Source organism: Eurosta solidaginis, chromosome 5 (genome assembly GCF_040869045.1).
Source record: "Eurosta solidaginis isolate ZX-2024a chromosome 5, ASM4086904v1, whole genome shotgun sequence".
Classification (NCBI taxonomy): domain Eukaryota; kingdom Metazoa; phylum Arthropoda; class Insecta; order Diptera; family Tephritidae; genus Eurosta; species Eurosta solidaginis.
Genome location: NC_090323.1, coordinates 170,075,996 through 170,082,715, shown reverse-complemented (window position 1 = coordinate 170,082,715; position 6,720 = coordinate 170,075,996).

The window sequence follows — 6,720 nt, the reverse complement described above, 5'->3', positions numbered from 1 at the left end:
AGTAAGGAAGGTTAAGTTCGGGTGTACCCGAATATTACATACTCAGTTGAGAGCTATGGTGACAACATAAGGGAAAATAACCATGCAGGAAAATGTACCGAGGGAAGCCCTGGAATGTGTTTGTATGACATGTGTATCAAATGAAAGGCATTAAAGAGTATTTTATGAGGGAGTGGGCCATAGTTCTATAGGTGGACGCCATTTAGGGATATCGCCATAAAGGTGGATCAGGGTTGACTCTAGAATTTGTTTGTACGATATGGGTATCAAATGAAAGGTGTTAATGAGTATTTTCAAAGGGAGTAATCCTTATTTCCATAGGTGGACGCCGTCTCGAAATATCGCCATAAAGGTGGACCAGGGGTGACTCTAGAATGTGTTTGTACGATATGGGTATCAAATGAAAAGTGTTAATGAGTATTTTAAAAGGGCGTGGGGCTTAGTTCTATAGGTGGACGCCTTTTCGAGATATCGCCATAAAGGTGGACCAGGGGTGACTCTAGAATGTGTTTGTACGATATTGGTATCAAATTAAAGGTATTAATGAGAGCTTTAAAAGGGAGTGGTGGCAGTTGTGTATGTGAAGGCGTTTTCCAGATATCGACCAAAATGTGGACCAGGGTGACCCAGAACATCATCTGTTGGATACCGCTAATTTATTTATATATGTAATACCTGCCAAGATTTCAAGGGTTCTTTATTTCGCCCTGCAGAACTTTTTCATTTTCTTCTACTTAATATGGTAGGTGTCACAACCATTTTACAAAGTTTTTTCTAAAGTTATATTTCGCGTCAATAAACCAATGCAATTACCATGTTTCATCCCTCTTTTCATATTTGGTATACAACTATGGCATTTTTTTCATTTTTCGAAATTTTCGATATCGAAAAAGTGGCCGTGCTCATAGTCGGATTTCGTTCATTTTTTATACCAAGATAAGGTGAGTTCAGATAAGTCCGTGAACTAAGTTCAGTAAAGATATGTCGATTTTTGCTCAAGTTATCATGTTAACGGCCATGCGGAAGGACAGACGGATGACTGTGTTTAAAAACTGGGCGTGGCTTCAACCGATTTCGCCCATTTTCACAGAAAACAGTTAACGTCATAATATCTATGCTCCTACCAAATTTCAAAAGGATTGGTAAATTTTTGTTCGACTTATGGCATTAAAAGTATCCTAGACAAATTAAATGAAAAAGGGCGGAGCCACGCCCATTTTGAAATTTTCTTTTATTTTTGTATTTTGTTGCACCATATAATTATGGAGTTGAATGTTGATATAATTTACTTATATACTGCAAAGATATTAAATTTTTTGTTAAATTTTTACTTAAAAAAAAATTTTTTTAAAAGTGGGCGTGGTCCTTCTCCGATTTTGCTAATTTTTATTAAGCGTACATATAGTAATAGGAGTAACGTTCCTGCCAAATTTCATCATGATATCTTCAACGACTGCCAAATTACAGCTTGCAAAATTTTAAATTACCTTCTTTTAAAAGTGGGCGGTGCCACGCCCATTGTCCAAAATCTTACTAATATTCTATTATGCGTTATAAGGTTAACCCACCTACCAAGTTTCATCGCTTTATCCGTCTTTGGCAATGAATTATCGCAATTTTTCAGTTTTTCGAAATTTTCGATATCAAAAAAGTGGACGTGGTTATAGTCCGATATCGTTCATTTTAAATAGCGATCTGAGATGAGTGCCCAGGAAACTACATACCAAATTTCATCAATTTACCTCAAAATTTACTCAAGTTATCGTGTTAACGGACGGACGGACGGACATGGCTCAATCAAATTTTTTTACGATCCTGATTTTTTTGATATATGGAAGTCTATATCTATCTCGATTCCTTTATACCTGTACAACCAACCGTCATCCAATCAAACTTAATATACTCTGTGAGCTCTGCTCAACTGAGTATAAAAATAGAAGTCAAAATTTGAAAATGTGACAGAAATAGAAACAATAAAAATTGGAACATATGCGTACATTAAAATAAATGAAAGAAATATAAGTTTTGAAGTTATTTAAGAGTTTGGCAAATGAAACGTTATTTTAAAAGAAAAGAAAATTGATTGCTTGAAATTCAAAATTGAAAATAAAAATTTAGAACGAAAGTCGAAAGTTGGTGATGCAAGACTATTAAAAGTTAGTGAGAAGTAACAAAAATAGAGATAAATAAATAAGGAAACTGAAACGTATATATTGTGCATTTTGAGCTTGTAATCGAAACAAACGTATCTACAATTGGCAACAACAGAAAAAACAAATGTATGAAACTGATAGAACATTAAATTTACATCAATATTTATAACAACAATCAAAATAACAACAGAAAAGCCAACATAAGAGCAATACGTAACTATTTATTTACAAAAATTATATATTGATAAACCTATTATATTTCATTCAGTGATATGCGAATTGATATGATATTGTTTTATAATAATATCATTTACGTATTATTGTCATTCTTTTTCTAGTTTAATATCACTTTTGTGTAATTCAGTAACTCAGATAAAAATTTGCTACTATAAATTTTTCTTTTGGTCAATAATAAAGATTTATTTTATTTTTATCTGGTAAAAATTTTAAATTGTAAACGCTCTTTTCCAGAGATCTTAAATATTATTTTTAATTATCACCAATAACGTCTACTTTTGAGAATTTATTTCAATTAATTTAATTTATTATGTATCATACACCAACACATCGGGTTAACGATTCGCTTATTGATTTAGAAGATGTTTCCTCGCAAAATGGCCTAATAAATCCATATGCGAATCGAAACAATAACGAAATTTTTTCTACTCATGTAAAACTTCCTCAGTTTTGGACAAATTGTCCTGAAGAATGGTTAATACATGCTGAGATGCAGTTTAATACCAAAAAAATTACTCAAGAAAGAACTAAATACGAGTATATTATTACAGCATTACCTCAGGAGGTCATACTGACCATTTTAGATTTTATTCAAAACCCACCAGAAATAAATAAATATTCTGCATTAAAACAAATTTTGATTGAAAGACATTCCTTAAGTGAGAATGCGAAGTTAGATAAAGTGTTGTCCGATTCTGAAATGGGTGACCGCAAACCTTCGGAATTTTACCGATCTTTCTCGTTCTAGTTTTAGCCAAGAAATTTTAAAGAAACTTTGGATGCGAAAATTACCCAAAAACTTGAATGTAATTTCAACAAGTTCGAATTTCAATGACATAAATGATCTAACTAAATTAGCTGATAACATTTGGGAAATTATCAGTAAAAATGAAATTGCTTTGATAAATAGTTCTCAAAATTCTAAAGGAGAAAATTCTATTATCACTAATTTGTTTAAGACAACATTTTTAATTTGTGAAAATTTTCAAAAATTATCTTTGGAATTAAGTGAAATTAAGAAAGAAATTAGTCAGAATTATTCAAGATCACGTTCAACAAGTAGAAATAGTTTTAGAAGACCTGTTAGATATCGTTCGAAATCTCGTGATAATCCCAACTGGTTATGTAGATATCATTACAAATTCGGGAATAAAGCTTGGAGATGTGAAGAACCAGGCGAATCCTGTTTCACTAACAGACGAGGCTCTGGCAACCCCAAGATCCTCATGGAACTTGGGGGTGGGGAGGGAGGGGATGGCCTGAAGGTTTAATGTGGCCACATAAATCGTTCCCGAGATGGTCGGGCTAGCACCTTAATGGTGCTGTGGTACCGGAGCGTACCGGATCTGTATCCGGCAAAGGACCATTACATCGATAACACTCCCCAAGCCTTCGGGGAGCAACCTTATTGCTACAACAACAACAGGAACATGTGAAGAACAATGTGCGTTTATAAAAAATAGTAATGCAACAAACTAAAATGTTCCGTTGTTGCAGCGACAAATAACGGAATTTCAGAAATATCAACTCGTCGCTTATTTATATTTTACAAAGAAAACAAGTTAAAGTTTTTGATTGATAGTGGTGCCGAAATTTCAGTGCTTCCAGCTTCGAAATTCTCGTGTACAAAAAATCATCAGATATTATCTTAACAGCAGCTAATGGTTCAACGATTTTTACACATGGAAAAAAATTGTAAATGTTAATTTAGGTTTGAGGCGGGAATTTCCTTTTGTGTTTTTGCTTGCTGATATAGCGAAACCGATTATAGGTGCAGATTTTTTATGCAAATACGGACTTCTTATTGATATTAAAAACAAATGTTTAATAGATCCGTTAACAAATTTATCAGTTAACACAATTTCGTACTATTGTAACATCTCTCTCCCAAAAATTTTTTCAATAGAAAATCAATACACAAAATTGTTTAAAGAATTTCCTTCTCTTATAGGGCCAAATTATTCCAAACCATTTAAACATACCACATTTCATAGACTAGTTACAGAAGGTAATCTTCCTTTCTCAAAGCCCAGACGTTTAAACCCAATCAAATTTAAGGTAGCTAAAACTGAATTTGATTTTCTTGTAAAAACTGGAATTTGTAGACAAAGTTAACGCAAATGTATCAGTTTCGCATAATTTGAAAAAAGGTGTTAACGTAGTTGCTGGTGGTTGTGCTGCTCTTTCCAATACATTTGCTACATTAAAATAAACACGTTGGCCATTCTCAAGATGTACAGCCAAGTGAACAACCGCAAGATGTCTTTCGTGCATTGGAAACGACATAATCCTCCAGACAGCTTCGTTGCTACTAATATAGCGCCCCATTTGATACTGAGTATTTTTATCATTTATATTATCACTAGCAACACCGAAAATTGCCATATCGCTCCCTTTATTTACATAGTTGCAAACATATTTGATGGATTTGACAGAATTACAATATTCCACATTTATATGAGCATTGAATATTTTCGATAATAATGGACAATACGGAACCACCCAACGATTATCAACTTCAACTTCCTGGTTATGCATTCTAATGGTTGCCGTTTTGCCATTATCATTAGGTGATCTACGTCGATACAACGGATATGCGTCATTGCCCGTTATTGTGTCGGAAGTAAATTGTCTTGGGTATCGTTTCGAACACTTTTCATCAATCATACATGGTGAATTCACATTTAGTTCACCGCACGGTCCATGTATCATGTTTTTAACGACAACTTTAAATAACTCAGGATCAGCAGTGTGATCAGGAATTTCAGTTGATATAAGGTTATCGATTTGATCCGGAGTTATTTTATGTACCAGCCAAATTAGTATATGTGCGTGCGGCAATCCCCTTTTCTGCCATTCGATGGAGTACATATGGCAACGCACCTCCCCAAAAACATATAATTTCACAGCTAAATCCATAATCCGCAAAACACGCGCAGTAATGTCATGACGATCGGTTGTCGACTGTCCTGCAAATAAATTGTTTTTGATGTCATTCCAATGCGGATTACATGTAAATGTAATGAACAGATCCGGTCGACCGTATTTTCGTACATAACACATTGCGTCTTTTGCATATTCGTTAATATTCCGTGGGCTACCAATATATGTACGAAGATGGCAATATAGTTAAACGTCCGATGTGATTAATATTAGTATCATTCGCTATCCCATCTTGCAAATGAGTATATTGTTTAGATCTTAATTTTGCTTGGTTGAAATGAATAAAATTAAGACGTTCTGTTTCTATTTTGGCTTACATATCAACGATGTACTTATGATATAGTTTACCACATCTCAAGATATAATTTTGTTCTTGTGGACGAACCATCAATCGATATGAATAAAAATTCATGGCACTAACTTTTTTCTGTACATGTAGACCTGAAAATAAGTGCAAAATTTGACTTAAGAAATTTATACAAATGATGCCATCGTCACCTTTCCAATACAATATTGGGTATTGTAATGCGTCGTAACTACGATGAAGTTCCGAAATACGTTGCAATTGCTCATTTCTGCGATGAAGTATAATATCACGGGATTGAAACTGATCGGCATAAAATTATCTCTAATAATGTTAGTAGCACCAAAAGAAGTCATTTGAAATGCCGAATTGTATTGTTGAATATGACTTAAAAAGTGCTTCGAATTTTCAGAAGTCCCAAAAATTAATGAAGACAATGGTTCGGGTGGAGTTTTAATGCTGGCAATCTCACTTTGCCATTAGCACAACACATGCCGGGCGTTTCACCTGGAAATTTAGCCGCATCACAGTGTGGACATATTGCGTTCATTATTCCAATATATTCGTACATACTGTAATCAATCTGATTGTTGTAATTAAAAGCAGCATAATTTCAGGTACAACAGATCTATTTCGTGCATTACGTTCACGCTGCGATGCATTAGCTTGTGATCGTTCAGTCTGTGATCGCCTTTATAATACCGCAGCATTTGCATGACGCGTTCGGCGACCTATATTTTCCTCGTGTGGGTCGTGGCATTTTTGTTTCAATTAAAAAAGAATAAATTAAATTAAAAAAATGTCTACAATAATAGTGGTACACCATATGTTTTTTCAAATAAGGAAACACACATGCATTCGTGTAATTCACTTCAACAGTTCAAAACTCACCGTTTTTTGCTCGGAAATCCGCTTTGCGCTATATTTCTTCTTTTCACAAATTCACACAAACTTCAATAATTATTAAACAAAAACACTATTTGCATTTTTATGTAATAATTTGCACCGCGGTAATTTCGGACACTACTGAATGTATTGGGCTGCTTCGTTTATTCTGCTAAAGAATGGTGTTGAGGCCAAAGA